We start from the raw sequence: 20,405 nt of genomic DNA on the forward strand, positions 1-20,405 counted from the left end.
TGAGTGGCAATAACTCTCCTTACCAGCAGGTGGCGGTAGTGTGTTTTCGTCATTCAAAAGAGGCAACAACCGGAAGACATACTGCGTGATAACCGAGAGAAGAAGAACAGACTGCGTGATACAAACAAACAACAAATAGCGTGTGCGTTCCATTTTCACTCTACAGCGAGAAGCTCACGGGGCTTTCCCGAACCTGTGTCGAGAGCTGGAGTTAAATGAAATCTCACATTTGCCTTATTAATGATTTGTTTGGGTCCCTCACTTCCGATTCGCTTCTCATGCACTGATTCGCTAGCTGAACAGCCAATCAGAGTGATTTATTTTGCCGACAGCCCCGACTGCATACCGATTCGACATGTGGCCGAAAAGGTTGGTAGGTGGGTGGGGGTACCTCTGTGTCGCCTGTCAGCTCAACATGATGCCGTTTAAACAATATAATAATAAAGGGCGGCGCGGGCCGTCAGCGAACCGATCCGGCCTTTCTGCGCCACTGTCACTGAAATGCGGGACATAGTCTCAATTTGTGGGACGCGGGACAATTAATAAAAATGCTGTGTACAGTCCCGCACAAAGTGGCACACCTGGGGCCTCATTTATAACGCAGTGCGTAGGATTCACGTGGGAAGGTTGCTTACGTAGTAGAAATCCAAAAAATAGGTACAGAAATGTTCCGACATTTTTCCGATTCACCAAACATTGCGTACCGGCGAGGAAAGTGCGTACAGCACTTCCTACGTCGGTTTCCTTGTATAAATCACAATCGACTCGAAATGCGGTGCAGCTTTTGCGGGCTTCACGTAACGCCCATATTTGCCTATAAATAGTCAAAGAAACGCCCATTCATTCTGACTGACTTTATGAAGAAGATAGCAGGAAATGACGACAGAACAGTATATATATGATGAATTGGAAATGGGGGACCCTGATGTAAACAAGACGAAAGTCTTTCTCTGGTCTGCATCCCCTTAACAATTGTATGTTTTGAGCTGTACTGTACCCAATATACAAGCTGTTAATACACTTTTCAATCAATCAATCAATCACAGCTAAAAAATACATCTCACACCGTGTCAGATTTTGGGGACATCGAGATAAATCATATTGTTTGGTGGATGCCGTTTGAACCAGAGCAGCAGCATGGAGGTCGGATCGTCACCAAAATAAATAAATAAGTGGTCCGAAAAAGGTTCATGACAAAAAAAATACACATAGCCTTCCTCAGGCAGTGTGTTTGTACCGGGGACAGGAGACCCCCCCCTTGATGAGAAACTGTAAGAAATGATCGGGGAATCCCTCCGGAGTGGAGTCATGACAACTGGATCTGAATTATGTTTTTGTATTTGGTGGTTTGTGTCCCAGCTGTCGATCAGCTGTGCGCAGCGTCTCCACTGCAGCAACTCTATATCCACCAGTTAAAGGAAATACAACTAATGTGTTGTGTTATATCAGCTGTACAATTGACCACATATGGTGTTCTTAGTTTCCATACCTCCCGTGTTTTATGAGCGACTTATCAAGTCTTAGCAAACGGCATAAAACATGATTAAACATGGTAGTATATAAAACCATGCTCGTACAACCTATAGAAATGCAAAACCGCATCATTTATGAGAAAACATTTCATAACATTAACACAACATATTCGAGGTGGTTTTAAATAACATATCCGTATTTATTTATTTCTCCAAGTTATGTTTTTGTTCACTGAGGAGTCGCAAACAGGCGTTTGTTGAATCATTTTAAGATTGGCTTTAATCAATGTTTGAAAATGAATTCTTCATATATGATAAATGAGAGGTAACATTTTGTTTATGGTATTATTTCCACATATTTCTCTCCATTCTTCCTTCTGCCAACGGTGTCGCAGTTTCTCGTCTCTCCCGTTTTTGTGCTTAGTGCGTACGCATGGTTTAGAGTTTGCGTGGAGGACCGTACGTTTTCCCGTCAAGTTAGTATTTTATAAATCGCAAACATTGCGTAGAAACTGGCGTACGCCATTTTTTTTTAGAGTATATCCCTTTATAAATGAGGCCCCAGGTCATCCTACACACACACACGCTTCATATCAAGTTGCATAAATGCTTGAGCTACGTTTTTATTATAATTACTGTGAAATCTGCCTATTATGTTTTCGTCATTATTAAAACAAATACACACTTGCAACTGATAACACTGGCAATTATTTTATATTTATTAGACTGTTTAAAAAAAATCATGCTTCAAATAAGTGGGGGTACGGCGTACCCCCACGTCCAACGCCCACTACACCACTGAAGGTATCTGTATAGTCTATACCAGGGGTATTCAACTAAAATTCAACGAGGTCCAGTTAGAGAAAATGTCCCCATGCAAAGGTCCGGAACATCAAAATGTCTAACTTGCTTCATGAATTAGTGTGATATATATTGAAGTGACCTGTAGCTTTATCAACGTCTGCATGTAATCAACAACTGACTGCCAATCAAATAAAGAAAGTACAATTCATAAACAACAATATTTATTGTCAATTAACATTGAACTACAGATATACAGTAAATACTGTGGATATGTGTAATGTTCCTCTCGGGCTGCATTTAAAAATAAAATAGAGCAAATAAATAAAATAGCTTTTGAAAATGTGTGCATCTTAAAAGTGCTTAATTTTAGATAAATAAAATAAAGTGTAGCAGCAGCTTGAGTTTCCCTTTTTCTTTGTTAACCGTTTCACATCATGACTTAACAGTTTCAGCCGATTATAGAACAATATCAGTCTTTACACATCATAACAATTGAACAGTTTAAAAGTTTCTCTTTCTTTCCCTCTTATATTGCAGTCCCTCACTCACTTTGTTTTATTCAGTGCGAGAATTGAGCTGGAGCTTGTCCTGCCAGGAGTTTGTAAATCTGGGCTGAAATGGTGTCAGGGCCATTCTCATACACATGCAGGTGCTCATTGGTTACAGGGATGCAAACACAGGTATGGTGAAAAAAGAGAGAACTATTCGAAGCAGAAAAAAAACAGCGTAATATACCATCTGACAAAGGCCTGTGCTATAATGCTTCAATTAACTGTTCTTTATAATATACTGTTGGAGTAGATATCTCTGCTCCGCGCCGATCCTATATGAGTTTGCTTTAAAAGAAGGAAAACTCAAAACAACCAGGACGAGGGTTAAACAATAATCTGTTTTAATAATAAATGGTAATAATACAATACACTTCTCAAAGGGGTCAGGCCTCCCCCTGCTCTGGTCCTAATGCCGGGAGAACTTCTCATCTTGACGGCAGCAGGAAAAGAGACCGGACACAAGGCCGAACAGGCTTACATACAAGAATAAAACAGGAGGGGTTGGGTCAGCTGGTCATCTTTTCAGGTAATCTCATTGGGAGATGCAAAAGATGCTGTGTCACAGCGAATCAGCGCGTGCCAACAGAGAACCCGCAAACAGTCTCACTTTGAAGCAAAACAAACACATCTGGCATTCGCTGTCTCATATTTCTGCAGCCTCCACACACACAGCCCCCCACATTCCAGAGACCTCAGTTGTGTCTAAAGGATATTCCCTTGCTCACAAAGATATACTGCTTATTATTAATACAAAGTAATTAAACACACACATCTACTATTCAAGATATGTAGACTTCCCTGAAACATGACATGCTAGAGATCTTAAGCAGAATATACTCTCATCCACCTAGCCCCCTGTCCTGCATACCTACACCTCCCCCACAGAGCAATAAAACCCTGTTTACTCCATGGCTCCCCAGAATGTTTGGAGCAAGTTTAGTCCTCACATTTATAAAAGAATAAAACAGAGAAATCAATATAAAACACAGGTACCGTTTGAGCAGTCTTCACATACAGCCTTATGGCTCCTCTAATGCATACACACATGAATATATAAAAACACACTTCTTATATATCAGGGGACATTAGATGAATATACCAAAAATACGCTGTATCAAACTTTCACTTCAAACTTTCAAGTTATTTCAATTTTCCCTCAATTCCTCAACAATACTCAGATCAATAGGAGACAGAGGTGTTAAGTTAAAAATCAAGGGTTTTTTATTATTATTTACAGCAGGGGTGGGGAACCTTTTTCCTTTACAACGACCTTAAAATCAAATCTAAAATCACAGCCCATTCATTTCACCTTTCTTTCATGCTGTGCAAAGAAAAAGCAACCTCTTAATCCAGATATCTCACCATGACTCACGTATGCATGTGCACGGTGTGGCATGACCACCAAAACAGAAAGATATGGACACAAGATATGTGCAAATGTATTTAGTATCTTATCCATGTGAACATGATTTAAGTGGGGGGGGACCTAACCTTCTCTAGGGGGGTCCGGGGGCATGCTCCCCCGGGAAGATTTTTTTTTAAATATTGAAGTTAAAAGCATCAATCTGGTACACTTTGAGAGCAACATGAGGAGATCTATGGATACATCTTTCAACACCCATATGAAACTGTAAGCATATTTTTCTTTTTGGATATTTTACAAATCACTCCCCTTTTAAACTCTATTCTTGAATTTTTAACAACTTTTTTGTTACTGTCATATAGTATTTTATACCTGTTTTTTCATTTAGTCTCTAATGTCTCATTAATAACTATAATGATCATATCAAGGTGTGCCTTAACCTCACTGAGCTGAGGTTATTTGAGCCTCTCAGGAGATAGCTCTTTTCCACCTGGTTGTAGAAAAGTTCTTTAAATTCGTTAGCATAGCTAGCTAACCAGATGCTAACAACAACAGATCGCCACTGTGCTTACAACTAAAGACACAGCCACGCAAACACTGCGGCATGTGTACGGACTGACGGACAGACTCCCCCCCCCCCCAAAACAAAAACTCTTCGGTTCTCCACGATTACACAAAAATCCCCTATTAATGTATTGATTATAGCTCCGGGTCCGTATAGGTCGGCGTCTGGGTCCGGATCCGGACCGCGGTCCGCCTGTTGCTGACCCCTGGTCTATACGCTAAACTAACAGCACATATTTCTGCTATACATGACACACATTAGATTGATATAAATCTTCTATCCCTCAAGAAGAAATACAGGCTTTTCCCAAATATATAACTACACTGAACAAAAATATAAATGCAACACTTTTGGCGTTAGGGTTAGGGTTAGGGTAATATTGTGAATCGAGTGGCCTGTGTTCGTCGTCCATAACATACACCTGCCCATACCATAACCCCACCACCACCATGGGCCACTCGATTCACAACATTACCCTAACCCTACCCCTACCCCTCACACCAGATACTGACCGGTTTTCGGACCCCCCCCAGACCCCCCCAATAAAGCAAAACTGCACGTTTCAGAGTGGCCTTTTATTGTGGCCAGCCTAAGGCACACCTGTGCAATAATCATGCTGTCTAATCAGCATCTTGATATGCCACACCTGTGAGGTGGGATGGATTATCTCGGCAAAGGAGAAGTGCTCACTATCACAGATTTTTTCAGATTTGTGAACAATATTTGAGAGAAATGGTAATTTTGTGTATATAAAATATGTTTTAGATCTTTGAGTTCATCTCATGAAAAATGGGAGCAAAAACAAAAGTGTTGCGTTTATATTTTCGTTCAGTGTAAATATATATGTCACACCTGCACAATTTCTCCTGTCAGTATTCCATAGACCAGGAAGTGTTGTTTTTACATGTTTGTTCTGTCAAAAATGATTTTAGAGGTGTGATGCACATTTTTTAAATGTTGGATTAAAGAGCCTGACAGCCTCCCAACAACTGTTGTGCAATGAAATATTGGGCTACTAGTCATCTCGAACCGTCAGTTTAAAAAAGAAGGTGCGATACCGTTCCGATAAATATCAATAATTTCGAACATCGTGGGGAAATTCCTTCGACTCATTTTGAAGTTTTGAGGGAAGCCGGAAGGGACGTCAATGCGGGAACGCTTCACTGTGCGGCGAGAGAGCCAAACACGGACAAAGTGTGTTGTCATGCGTAGAAATGGTGAATTACTGAGTTTAGGCACGTTAATAACGTTGTAATGAAGTTGACTACAGTATATTTATATTTGTCAGTGCTTTCATGTCAATTCGGCGAACATAAACATAAATGATCGTGGTGAAGATGATGATTACATTAGGATTACAAATCGGTAGTGAGAGCTGCTGAATTTCCTCCCGTCGGATGTGATATAAAAACAAATCGATTATTTTTGTAGTTGTAAACTCAAGTGGATGAAACTACATTTATTAGTGCTTTCATGTCAATTCGGCGAACATATGATACATTAAATGATCGTGAGGATGATGATTTAAAAATCGTTTGTTTGAGCCGGTCTGCATTTCCTGATGAGAAAACAAACCGATGCTTTTTGTAGTTGTAGTACACCAACATGGATTAAACATGTGTTTTTTTTACCACAATGTTGGGGAAATTAATGGATAAAATGCACGGATTATTATTATTATTATTATTCCCACTCCGATCGGGACACTAGGTCCACCGTTTCCCCGCAGCGAGGCTCCCCCCGTTGACAGTTTACGTGGGCTGGGCTGGGTGCAGTGGCGGACCGGATAAGTCACTAGCACATCCCCCACTCCCCCCGTTGACAATTTACTAGCGGTACCGAAGTGGGCCGGTCGAGAGTCCCGGGCTGATTTTTAGTCCCAGTCCACTACAAAGCACATTTTCCGCTCGTGAGTAGCTTGTTTTACGCGCTAGAATATTGACCCAAATCTGACTCCATACCTAGAGAGATAAGAGTTACGACACTCCCATAGACCTCCGTTTTAAAAAATGGCGGCGCCTACTTCCGGGGTATGGACATCGAAATAGTTCCAAATATTGTCATTTGGGCGTTGGACCTCATTCACTTACATTACGGCGCGTCGATTAGTTCCAGAGGTAAGTTCAGTGGCGACTAGTCATTAGGGGCAGGTGGGGCACAGCCCCACCTAGTGTCAGCAGAAAGTATTAAAAGTAATGATTACAAAAAAATGCAAAAGATAAATTAAAAAAAATATAAAATATATTTTAAGATCATGTTTATTCATCTGATTCGTCTGTACATTGCTGTTTTAGTCTGTGTTCTTCTAATTAGTGTCTACAGTGTGTGCCTATTGAGCTGTTTAGAGCCATGTGGGACAAAACCCGATCCTGCCCCTCCCTCTCCCTGTTTAAGTCAATGGTGACTGTAAAAACTACACTGCGCATGCTCAGAGTATTGTCCTATTTAATGTGTGTGGCAAAAAAATAATGACCATAGGGGCATAGTGCTGCCATCCCCACCATACGTCATCTCACATAATTCAGAGCTGATTGGCTGTAAGTACGTGTGCCGCGAAAAGTGTGGTGTGTGAAGAGGAGGAGAGAGAGCTGCAGTGAGGCGTCCTAAAACCCGGAAATAAACTGCGCATGGCTTCCCTCCACAAAAAAGCAATGATATTTCTCCATAGGATTTTAGAAAATAGCTCCAAATAAGATCTTTGGGAAACAAACCTGTTAGATAAATGCACGTTTTGTTCAGCCGGATAATATCCACATGTCTACCCTACTTTTATAATTTTCGAATCATAAATCTATTGATTAGATCAGATTTATGATAGACTTTTGAAACTACAAGAACATAAGGAGGACTTTTACAAAAAAGTAATAGAGATTTTTGTCCAGAAGGATAGGCAAATGGACTTCATCTTCATGTCAAGGTAAGACTGCAATTTTATTGAAAATGGGATCTTACTAAGAGAGAACAATTCAATATTTAAATGATAAAATTACATTTTTTGGGTATCCTTTTGTTGAACTGTCTGTTTAAAATTAATTGAAGCATCAGACAAAAAAAGCTTTTGAAAATAATATTATATTTTGATTTAGGTCAAAATATAATATTTGTAAACCTGAAGAGTCAGAGCCTCACCAGCCATGAACCTCAGAAGCTTATATATAGACATCTAAGTTTTGTGTGCCCCACCACTTTTGTACATATAAAAACGCCACTGGGTAAGTTGCTGAAATATCGAACTCTTTTGAATTGTCAACTGTCTATATTGTATCAGAGGCCCTTTATGATGCTTATACTGGTCTTCATTTGTATATGCACAGCGTAATTATCTATATTTTATCTTGGTTGTTACAACCAATTTAGCTAGCATTGCCTGCTAGTTAGCTAGCGCGACTTCGTCAGCTTTGAAGGTAAGATTTCAGTAATGAATCGCTAGCAGCTTATATATCAATGATGCTGGGTAACTAACAAGCAGGATTTAGATTGATTATGTGTTTGTATTGTTATTTTGGTTTTTATCTGCTGAACCTGACCGTGTCAGCCATCCTTAGTCGGCTTTTTCTGTATGATATGACTTAACTGCTAGCACTAGTAGAAATGAGGTGGCGTTTGTGATAAATATTTCATTGAATTTTGGGATATACTAACATTTCATTATGTGACATGTTGACTGTACTTAGTTTTTTTTGGTACTGTTCCGTGTTAACTCATCTGTACTGTACAACTAGCCTAGCGCTACTTTTTAATGCTTGATGGCATGCTAGGATAGATTCCTTTGTATTGCACACTAGTTTAATGATTGTTCTTCAAAGGTATTATTCAGTCTTAAAAAAATAATAGCCTACTGAACAGGCTACTCTACAGCTGTGAATGAAGGATGAGCCTAAAACATGGTCATGCATCCAAAATATTTATTTTTAACAAAATAAACACTTAAAAAAAAAATAATTAGCCCTTTTTTAAATTCAGCCTCATATGTCAGCCATGCTGCTACTGCTGGCGGAGGCTGCTGCTGCAGGGTGCTGCTGCTGAAGGAGGGTGCTGCTGCTGGAGGAGGGTGCTGCTGCTGGAGGAGGGTGCTGCTGCTGCTGCAGGGCGCTGCTGCTGAAGGAGGCTGGTGCTGGCAACGGCTGCAGGTGATGACTGCTGAAAGAAGAGGAGGCTGGAGGCTGCTGACGGTGGACCGGGAATGGAGATGCCAAGTACATCGATGGCAACGAGTAAGGTGTTTGGCAGTGTGTCATATGTTATGACCTTCGGTGCAGAGGTCTGTGGGGTCTTCTTTGCCTTCTTACTCTGATTCTTGCTGCCAAGATACCCTTTATGTTTATCCTTCCTCTCAGCCCTGATGCACTTTGATGCAATCCTTAACCTCAGCCTGATGTATGTTGAGAGGATTTCTTTCTTCAGGTCATGGCATGAGGGAAGGTTGCTGTCCAGCAACATGGCTTCTTGTTCCAGCTGTGACACTGCATTTGAGGACTCCATGAGGGAATCGCTCGTCCTCACACGGAACAGCTGCTCCACGTTCTGAACAAGGGTGAAAACCTCATCAGATGGACGGTAATCTGGCTCTAATTTGGTCTGTGTTGAAGATTTATTTTTATTTTAGATTAATCAAATTGTGTTGTTTTTTTTAATGCCGAATGAATCCTTTTCCGGTTTACCAGAGCCCTCTCTGCTCTCTTTCTTAGTAATCTCTCCCTTCTCAGTTGCCTCATTAGATCCTCCACGTGAGCCCGGTCACAACTGGCCCTTGGCAGTCTGGTCCCTGGAGCACCTGACCTCTTCATAGCTGACCCCTGACTGACTGGCTCCTGGCACACTGATCTCTGGTAAGGTGGCCTCTTGATAGTCGGCCCCTGACATACTGGCCCCTAGCAGTCTGCTGACATCTGTCTCACTCTCTCTGTCTGTTATGTCCCTTTCATTCCCTTGGAACTCCACCTCAATATCTCCCTGAATCTCTGTAACAATAACAAGGCAATCTTGCTGTTATATGTGTATGCTGCCTTTACATGTGCACCTATTGTCATTTAAGGGTACACTACACTCCTATAGTGACATTCATCTAAGTTCGTCTATTGGCAATGTTAAAGTATGAAGAAATCTGTAGATGATCTACATGTGGTATATGAGTCTTCAGAGAATCCCTGAACCCTGGTAGTTTTGAAGCTGTATAATCTGAAGGTTGCATTAGGAGTGTAGTCTATCCTTGAATTATATAACATGGGAAACATTGTTAGCTTCATATATCATACCAATGTTTGATGTGCCATAATAGGTGTGGTCATCATTCCTGATATTAACAGCTGGAGGCATACTCCTTGACTGTTGTTGTCTGTTGACCATTGCCATCCATCTCTTCCTTCACTCTACGTCCTTAGGGAAGCCATACATCCGGAACCCCTTCTCGGATCGATGGTTCAACAGGAGCTTCTGTAAATAGTTTTGTAAATAGTTTGAATATTTATCATAGTAATCATTTTTAGTCTCCCACTCTCTCAATTTAATTTATCGTTTCTTTGCCCCACCAGATGTTTTGTTGTCCAAGGGCACTAATTTGGTCTGTGTTGAAGATTGTTTTACACTTTAGATTAATCAAATTGTGTTTTTTGGCTGAATTAATCTCTTTCTGTTGAACCCTAACCCTCTTTGTTCTCCTTCTCATTCATTTGACTTTGTTTTGTTCTAACACACATCACTTTTTCCATACACTGTTCTTAATACTTGTTCACACATGTGTTCGTCCCTTTTACTTTGTTCTTCCTGTTGTTCTTGTTCAAACACATATATCAATTGTTCATCCACTGTTGTGGTAAAATGATATTCATAATCTTAACATGATCATGCTACCCATTGCTGTCTGTCTGTCCCATAGAAGAACATGACAGCGCAGCGCAACTATACGGACGTGACTGCCCTGGCAGTGACAGCAACATAGCCTGCTTGTGCTACCACACTTTCCCCTCAAAATATCGTTAAATAACGAAACTTATAAATAGTGCCAATCCATACAAAGTGTAACCACATCATGTAAATATGAAAGCAATCTTTAAAAAATAACAGCGTTGGTTTAATCTATGACTATTTTGACCATGTTTGTGCTGTTTTTGCCATAGAGAAGCATTGCCACCTAAGTGCGTTTGGAACTATCCCGGCATACATAAACCACGTGACCGGCTGGCGGCGACATCAAAGAGTGTCGTAACTCTTATCTCTCTAGGGCTTTGGATAGCACTCCCTGCGGTTCATCCCTCTCATCTGCGCATGCCCACTAGCCACCTGGTTTACAGGAGCTACAGCTGGGGCAGCGAATGGGGAATTTGTACGTTTAACATTATGTGTAAGTGTAGCATTTGTGGAAACAAAAGACACTCAGATTTGGATACAGATCAACCTCATTCTTGTTACAAAACGTAGTGATCTTTGCATTATACAGGGAGGAGGCGAGATTCGCCTTCTCGTCCCGGGCGGAGAGATTTTCTCCCCCCGCCAGGCCAGTCAGATCCGTGAAGACGGGCAGGGCAGCCCGTACCCGTGAGTGCCGGCACGCCGGTTCCACGGGGTGGGCTGAAGAGGTGGAGGGCGACGCGGGCACGAGATCTCCGTGCCGGCACCTCTCCCTTCGTCTCACCGTCGCGCCGCGCTAGCTCGTCTGCAGAAAAGCCTGTGGAGGAGCGTGCGCTGCGGTGACTCTTCTCTCTACTGAGGTCTTTGAACTTACCGCGGCCCGCCCTCAGGGGAGGGGGGCCGCGCGCGCCGTCACAATGCCGTCTCTTCGAAACGGACATTATGGAAAAAGTGGAATTGTGGAGAGAGATTACTCTTACTCTGGGATAAATGCACTCGTTCTTACTGAATGCATTTTTCCCGCACACACACAACACTCTAGAACTAGAGTTTTCAAACGTAAACCACCATTCCCCTGCGGAGGTCCCTGAACGCACCACGGCCACTCTCACGAGGGCCGCGCGCCCACGTATTAACGCTGTATTTCCCATTCAACGGTGAAATGCATTAATCGGAGCTATTATACCAGGCAAGGTGTGTTTTCTGACAACAGCACGCCGGCAATAGCGTCTCTTGAACCCGCACAGTGCTTTGACAGCACACGGTTTATTCCACTCACGTGCACACGCCCACCTGCTGGCTCCCTATACTGGGGTTTACAGCGGGGGCGGGGAGTGTAGGACAGTGTTTCTTCCGCTGGGGATGGGCAAGAATCAGCCACGGTGCGATTACTCTTTATCCCGTGAGCAAGGAGATCAATCCATAGAGCCCTTCCGGAAAGACGGGGGCTCCCAGGAGATCAACACAGTCCTCTTTGGAAAAATGCCATGCGACGTGATATCCCAGGGACATCACAAGGCAGGCAGCGGCGGCGGCCTGTGATGAAGTAGGGTCGACCCTATATCATGTGAAGCCACCGAGCCCGGGGGAACCGAACCGGGCCTGGGGCAAGGCTCGTGGAACAAGCTACTTATTCGGCCTTGCGGCCCAATAATCGCTCTGACCTGGTGAGGCGGGGGCATCTCTCGCAATGAGCGTGTAGCCCACACATCCGCCGCCATGATCATCATCCAGGGAGAGTACAGCCCTGGGCGGTGGACTTCCATGGACGCCGGACTCGGAAGGAATGGCGAACGTGAAATCACCGCCTCGGCCATATCCTGGTCCCCCAAACACTCGAAGCAGAGGTGTTGGGGGTCGGCGCCCGCTATCTTTCTTTCTCTTTCTTCCTTTCTCTCAAAAAATACATCTCGGACTCAGTGCTAGGCTATCACCTCCGCTCGCTGAAGAGTAAAGGATGGTGGTCAGGAGGAGAGGCCTCCTTTTATACGGAAGTGAGATGCGCACGCATTCAGGTAGGCCCGCCCCGGGGCCGGCTCATCCATGGGCCGGCTACGTCCATAGAAATCTCAGTAGGTGAATGCTTGCATGATAAGGTAGTACCCATAGAGTCCAGTAGAGGGCGGAGCCTGTGAGAGATATAACAAGGCTTTGTTGTGCTGATCAAACCAACTCAAGTAAGCCTGAGTGACCCCCCTCCCCCCGACGAGATCAAATGCAGTGAAATGATTTGGTTGTCTTTAAGTGTATCAATATTGTGAATAAAAAGCTTCAGTACTGCTGTTTCAGATTTAGCAGATGCAAACCCCTTGAGTGATCTCAGAAAAGCTTTGATTCATTTCAATCTGTTTCTCAATAAATGACAGTGAAAATAAACCTGTGAAAGCTGAAGTATGAAATAGTGAAGAATTATTTGAAGGACTAATGTTTCATTGATTCAGTTAAAGTTTTTCTTTTTTTTTTACTTTTGACTGTAAAGTTATAAAATGGTGTGTTAAGGTCAACTCTGAGTAAACAGTAAATTGTTCATGTAATAGTCGTTCGAAATCTGATTTAATAGTTATATACATATTCCGTTTGCATTAATGGAAGTTATACATTTTGGAGTAAGACACAAACCATATTATCTTTTTTTTGGGGGGAAAATGTACTACAAAAAGTTTACATAAAAAAAACGTATGCAATTTACTCAAAAGTACAGAACCTCATTCCAAATGAACACACGAGGACACAGTAGATACTCAATCATGCGTAGGGTTTTACTGTGTAATCCAAACATTAGCGTCAGGGTCAGCTGCTGGTGTATACACTCTGGCTCTGATGGAAGCCAGATGATCTTTTCTTCTTGGGACTTTCCGGCCAAACCTCCCCACGGGCCTGTTCCCCCGGCCCGTGTACCAGGAGGCATCGATGTCTGGATCTGGATAAAAAACAGCTTTCATCATGTATAAATCTCTCTCAATTGGCTGTATTTGACCAGCCGACCATGGTTTTCCTGCCTCAAATATGATGAAAAAATACTGACTCATAACATGTCATAATTACAAATTGTCATACAATGTGTCCTAATTGAGTATGCTAACGAGAAGGATCCTAGGCTATAGGAAGAGGAATGATAGCCGCAGAGGAATTTGTTAAAAGGTTCAGTTCCCCCAAATTACAAAAACACAAACCAACAAACACTCATCATTATTAACCCTGTGAAGCTTAGCACACATTTATTTGTGATGCAACTCCTAGGTAGAGCCATACTTGTTCTTGCATACAAACCAAACCAAAAATAATACAGTTAAATGTATGCTGACCCAAGATCTTTTAAATAAAACAATAAATAGTGCATTTTAAAAAATATATTAAAATGTCAAAGAAATACACAAAAGTAGAATAAAGCCATTACATCATGAAAGATGACCTCCTTACCCTGGGCAATTCATATTAAGTCATATTTAATTTATTTGTATTTAAATGATTACACACATTTGTATTCAATGTGCATCATTCTAATTTAATTCCACCATCCAATCGTCTTATACTTGATAATAAATGTTGTAAGGCAGCAAAGATGTGTGGTTGGTGGGCTGACAGCCGGTGAAACCAAGTACCCCTCAATGCAGTGCGCAATGCCTCAACATGGGCAGAGCTCAACGTGGGCGGAGCTCAACCTTTGAGGCACGTGACGTCCCAACTCCCGCGTTTGGTTAGGTTTAGGGTTAGTGGTTAGGGGTTAATAGGGTTAGGGTAGCATGGAGAGAACAGAATGACTACCCGCGCAGCAGAGTGCAACGCCTCATCTGTTGAGCTCCGCCCACATTGAGGCATTGCGCACTGCACTGCTTCATAGTAAAACTGGAATAACAATATCAACTCAAAGAAATCTATTATTGTAGAACTTTAGTTTTCTGTAAAATTTCAATCATGTGCGAGTGTAATCTGATGCCTTACTCCTGATATTCATGGGACGGTCCCGAAGAGATCCACTTTGAGTCTGAGTCAGGAACAGAAGGAGAGCACAGAGCAGCGCACACAGCCTCATGACAGCTCCACCTGGCAGACACACAAACACACATCTGAGGACACAACACGGCAGTCTGCTGCTGATGGAGGACCGATCCATGTTCTCTGATAAAGAACATTACATGCAAAATGTCATTTTGAATTCTAGAGCAGAATACCACACTTTGCAGATATCAACGTTTCAGCAACAGCAAATACCAGGAACTTAATTGGAAAGTTGCCTGTTTTACTTCACTCTTTTTAAAATCGCTTTTTCAACTTAAGCAGTATTCTATTTATCATTAACCCCAGTAGACTGTTTTAAATTGATTGTTTTAAATGTCTTTGACTTCTAATCCAAAACATATCTGACCGGATTTGTCAATTTGCAGGAATTGAAGAAATATAAAGATTTACCTTTGGGAAGATTTCTTGCCGGAGTTTTCAAACCAACCTTGACTGGCAGCTTCACTTTCTCCCAGAGAGAAGCCCAGGAGCCTACAGGTGCAGGACTGATGGCAGAGCCTTCTCTCCCTGCTGTGGATCACAGAGAGTGGACCCTGACTGCAGGGAGACTGAACCACAGAGAGAGTGACGTAAAAAATAAACGTAAATACAGTAGGATTGTTATTCACGTCGGTGGTAATGATGTTCGTATACGCCAATCAGAATGCACCAAACTTAATGTGGAGTCGGTGTGTAGTTATGCTAAAACAATGTCGGACACCGTAATCTTCTCTTGTCCCCTCCCCAATCTGATCAATGATGACATGTATAGCCGCATGTCATCATTTCAGCGCTGGTTGTCTTGGTGGTGCTCAGCAAACAATGTGGGCTTCGTAAATAATTGGACAGCCTTCTGGGGAAAACCTGGTCTGATTAAGAGAGACGGCATTCATCCTACTTTGGAAGGTGCAAATCTCATTTCGGCAAACATTTCAGGGCTTTGTGGACTTAATCCATGACAGACTGGAGTTGAGACCAGGAGGCGGAGTCGCAGTCTTACACGCTTCTCTGCGCTCTCTCCTAGGCAGTCATCCATAAGTATCCCGAACCCAATAAAATACCCAATATTAACGGTGTGTGTGTCTGCCCAAGGACAAGTTAAGGTAAAACCTAATAGAGGTGTCATACATAATAACCTAATAAAAGTAAATGTAACAACTACTACAGTGCAACAAAACAGGAATATTAAATGTGGTCTCTTAAACATAAGATCTCTAGCATCTAAAGCAATATTGGTAAATGATTTAATATCAGATTATAATATTGATATATGCTGTCTCACTGAAACTTGGTTGAGACATGAAGAATATGTCAGCATAAATGAGGCCACTCCACCCAGCCATATCAATACTCATATTGCCCGAGGCACGGGCCGAGGAGGTGGAGTTGCAGCAATCTTTGACTCAAGTTTACTTATCAATACTAAACCAAAATTAAATTATACCTCCTTTGAAAGTCTCGTTTTTAGTCTTACGCATCCGACCTGGAAAACTTTGCAGCCAATCTTATTTGTTACAGTGTACCGTGCACCAGGTCCTTATTCAGAATTCTTATCTGAATTCTCTGAGTTTTTATCAACTTTGGTACTTAAAACAGATAAAGTAATTATCGTAGGTGACTTTAATATTCATGTTGACGACGATAAAAATAGCCTTACTGTTGCATTTAACTCTATATTAGATTCTGTTGGTTTCTGTCTGAGTGTAAATAAACCAACCAACTGCTATAATCACACTCTCGACCTTGTTCTGACTTATGGTATTGAAATTGAGCAACTATTAGTCGAACCGCATAATCCTGCTTTATCCGACCATTTCTTAGTAACTTTTGAAGTACTGTTACTAGACTTCAAAGCATTAGTTCAAAAGCTCCTGCAGCAGAAACCTATACCTGTTAGTGCTATAGCCAAATTTAAGGAAGAGATTCCACCAATACTTAACTCGATAGCATGTCTGCATGTAAGGGAGGAAACTTATACAAAATGTACACCACCCCAAATTGATCATGTTGTTGATAGTGCTACAGATGCGCTCTGAATAAAATTAGACTCTGTTGCTCCTTTGAAAAAGAAGAAAATAAAACAACATAGATTAGCTCCATGGCATAATGCCGAAACCCGCAAAATAAAGCAAAAGTCGAGACAACTTGAAAGGATATGGCGTTCCACTAAACTTGAAGAATCTCGTTTAATTTGGCATATTACTCTCAATGAATATAAGAAAGCACTGCGTAAAGCGAGAGCAGCCTACTACTCTTCATTAATAGATGAGAATAAGAATAATGCAAGATTTCTTTTCAGCACTGTAGCCAGGCTGACAGAGAGCCATAGCTCGATTGAGCCTTCTATTCCCATAGCACTCAGTAGTAATGATTTTATGTGCTTTTTTAACGATAAAATTGTTACTCTTAGAAACAAAATTAATGACCTCTTGCCTTTGACCAGTATAGTGTTATCAACAGCTCCCGGAAACGTAAGTTCTAATATTACACTAGATAGTAAACTAGAATGCTTTTCAGCCATAAACCTTGAACAATTAAATTTAATGATTCTCTCTTCTAAACCATCAACGTGTATGTTAGACCCAATTCCAACTAAGCTGTTGAAGGAAGTTTTTCCATTAATTAGCACTTATTTATTAAATATTATGAATATGTCTTTATTATCAGGCTATGTTCCACAATCATTCAAAGTAGCAGTGATAAAACCGCTTCTTAAAAAGCACAACCTCGATCCAGAGGTTTTAGCCAATTATAGACCTATTTCCAATCTTCCGTTCCTCTCAAAAATTCTTGAGAAAGTGGTCGCAAAACAGTTGTGTGATTACTTAAAAAACAATGATTTATTTGAAGATTTTCAGTCTGGCTTTAGAACACATCATAGCACAGAGACAGCTCTGGTTAAAGTCACAAATGACATTCTAATAGCCTCTGACAAGGGACGTGTCTCTATTCTTGTTTTGCTCGATCTCAGTGCTGCATTTGATACTATCGACCATGATATCCTATTGCAAAGACTAGAGCACTTAGTTGGCATACAGGGAACTGCTTTAGACTGGTTTAGGTCCTATCTATCTGAACGCTCTCAGTTTGTACGTGTCAATGATGAATCTTCCACGCAAACCAAAGTTAGCCATGGAGTGCCACAGGGCTCAGTGCTCGGACCTATTTTGTTCACATTATATATGCTTCCGTTAGGCAATATTATAAGGAATCATTCTGTACATTTTCATTGTTATGCGGATGATACTCAACTATATTTATCAATCAAGCCTGATGAAATTAATCATCTAAATAAAATGAAGGACTTAAAAACGTGGATGACCTTAAACTTTTTGATGTTAAACACGACCAAAACTGAAGTTATTGTACTTGGCCCGAAGAATCTACGAAACAAATTATCTAAGGATATATTAACTATGGATGGCATTAATTTTGCCTCCAGTGAGACTGTAAGGAATCTTGGTGTTATATTTGATCAGGATTTATCCTTTAACACCCACATAAAATCAATTTCAAGGGCCGCCTACTTCCATCTACGTAACATTGCAAAAATCAGGCATATCTTGCCTCAAAACGATGCAGAGAAACTAGTCCGTGCATTTGGTACTTCAAGGCTGGATTATTGTAACTCTTTATTATCAGGGTGTACCAAGAAGTCAGTCAAGTCGCTTCAGCTAATTCAAAATGCTGCAGCTCGTGTACTAACCAGAGTTAGGAAAAGGGACCACATTACTCCTGTTCTGGCTGCCTTACACTGGCTCCTTATAGAACACAGGATAGAATTTAAAATTCTTCTTCTCGCCTACAAAGCCCTTAATGGGCATGCGCCATCTTACCTTAAAGAACTCATTATACCCTACTGTCCTACTAGGGCATTGCGTTCCAAGAATGCAGGGTTGTTGGTTGTTCCTAGAGTCTCTAAAAGTACAATGGGAGCCAGAGCCTTTTCTTATCAAGCTCCACATTTGTGGAATCAGCTTCCAGTTTGTGTTCGGGCGGCAGACACCCTATCCGTTTTTAAGAGTGCGCTTAAGACCTTCCTTTTTGATAAAGCTTATAGTTAGGGCTGATTAGATTCAGCCCCTAGTTTTGCTGATATAGGCTTAGTTTGTCGGGGGACATCTTACTTCTTCCTTCTCTCTGTCTATACTTGTGTACTCTCATGTTCCGATTAACCCAGCTTCCCCAAATGTCTTTCTTTTTGGTGTCTATATACGCCGGGATCCGGAGTCATGGATGATCCTGCGCTCCTCTGTCCTGGATCGCGAGCCCTGGATCTTGAGTCGTGGCTGTGGTCCTGGATGGATATCCTCGTGGATTCATCTTCCTATTATACACACATGCATTTCCAAACGGCATCTATTGCACGTCTGTCCGTCCTGGGAGAGGGATCCCTCCTCTGTTGCTCTCCCTGAGGTTTCTCCCATTTTTCCCTTTAAACTGTGGGTTTTCTTCGGAAGTTTTTCCTTGTACGATGTGAGGGTCTAAGGACAGAGGGTGTCGTATTGTCATACTGATATTTTGTACAAACTGTAAAGTCCACTTAGACAAATGTAACATTTGTGATATTGGGCTATATAAATAAACATTGATTGATTGATTGATTGATTGATTGACGTTGTGGTATCTCTTATCAGCTGTTCCATCATCTCTTTATATTCCAGCAGGAGGGGGCAGAAATGTGTGGATATGCTGATCAACATCATAAGAACTATATAAACAACACAATATGTTCCATCGGAGCTGGCCAATGTGAGCATCACCTGGCTTTCCCTGGAGAATGTCAGTAGTTGGTGGTGCACCATAATGTAGCACTACCACATCAAAAAGTTCCCAATTAACTGGGACAGCTGTATTGGATTAACATTAACATGCTTATTGTAGTTGTAAGTGCATCCTTGATGGAGCATTATACAGGACAGGAGTGAGCAGCGGGTAGAGTTGTCGATTCTTGTTCTGTTTTCTGTGACTATCTTCCTCACCCTCTCAGACTTTCAGTTGCGCGCTACTAACGAGATGCCATGGCAACCAAACAATGGTGTAGCTGTATTAAAGTCAGAGTGGAAACAGTCCTGAGTAAATCTGATTTTGTCAGAAATCGGGAGAAATGTGGGAGAAATATGACCCCGGGAGGAAACCGGGAGAGGGCAATGTTGCGAAAATCGAGAGGGTTGGCAAGTATGCCTGGAGCATTAGCTCACTGTTATCATCCGAGATCTAATGGAAGATGGATGACCGCTTGACCCTAAACTGTTAGTTGCTAGTGGCCATAGAAATAATAAGAGATTTAAGGTGGAAGTCAGGTGACGTAGGATAATAATCAAACAGACACAGAACTTTGATCCAGCAGACCACTGTTCGTGTCCCGTGTGAAAACAAAAGCACATTTAGTGCAGTGCGTATTTACATTTTGGGCCAAACTAAATACACATACTCAACCTATTTAACTTGATTTACTTCTGTACACAACTTAAGATATGAACATAATGATCGAAACCAAAAATATGATCCTTTCCTAAACATAAAGTTAACTTTAAAAAAAAAAAAGTGTTCCACATCCCAGCGTGCAGGTTGAGATAGGTGCAGTTAGCGCTGTCTGAAGCAGAATAATGAAAGTGCTAAATGGCCGTTTATTAGTGGATAATATTTAAAGTGTCATGCTGTGTCTCAAATCGCCTTCGTCTGTACTTACATGTGCTGTTTTGAGTGCAGAAGTGCGGCCCAATGCTTAGTTTGGTATAATGTGTGGAACGCTGAAGCCTCTGCTCATTTCATTGGGCTGATGGACCTGTCTAAGATGATTT

At 41.6% G+C, this 20,405-nt stretch overlaps 1 long non-coding RNA gene across 1 annotated transcript; it reads left to right on the top strand.

The window, feature by feature from the left end:
- Positions 1–8,851: 8,851 nt before the first annotated feature.
- On the top strand, positions 8,852–9,533 carry LOC117536982. The gene is made up of 3 exons (XR_004567648.1): positions 8,852–8,969; positions 9,160–9,312; positions 9,462–9,533. It is a non-coding gene; the product is annotated as an uncharacterized LOC117536982 (long non-coding RNA).
- The last annotated feature ends 10,872 nt before the right edge of the window (positions 9,534–20,405 follow it).

Source organism: Gymnodraco acuticeps, unplaced genomic scaffold, assembly GCF_902827175.1.
Source record: "Gymnodraco acuticeps unplaced genomic scaffold, fGymAcu1.1, whole genome shotgun sequence".
Lineage (NCBI taxonomy): Eukaryota > Metazoa > Chordata > Actinopteri > Perciformes > Bathydraconidae > Gymnodraco > Gymnodraco acuticeps.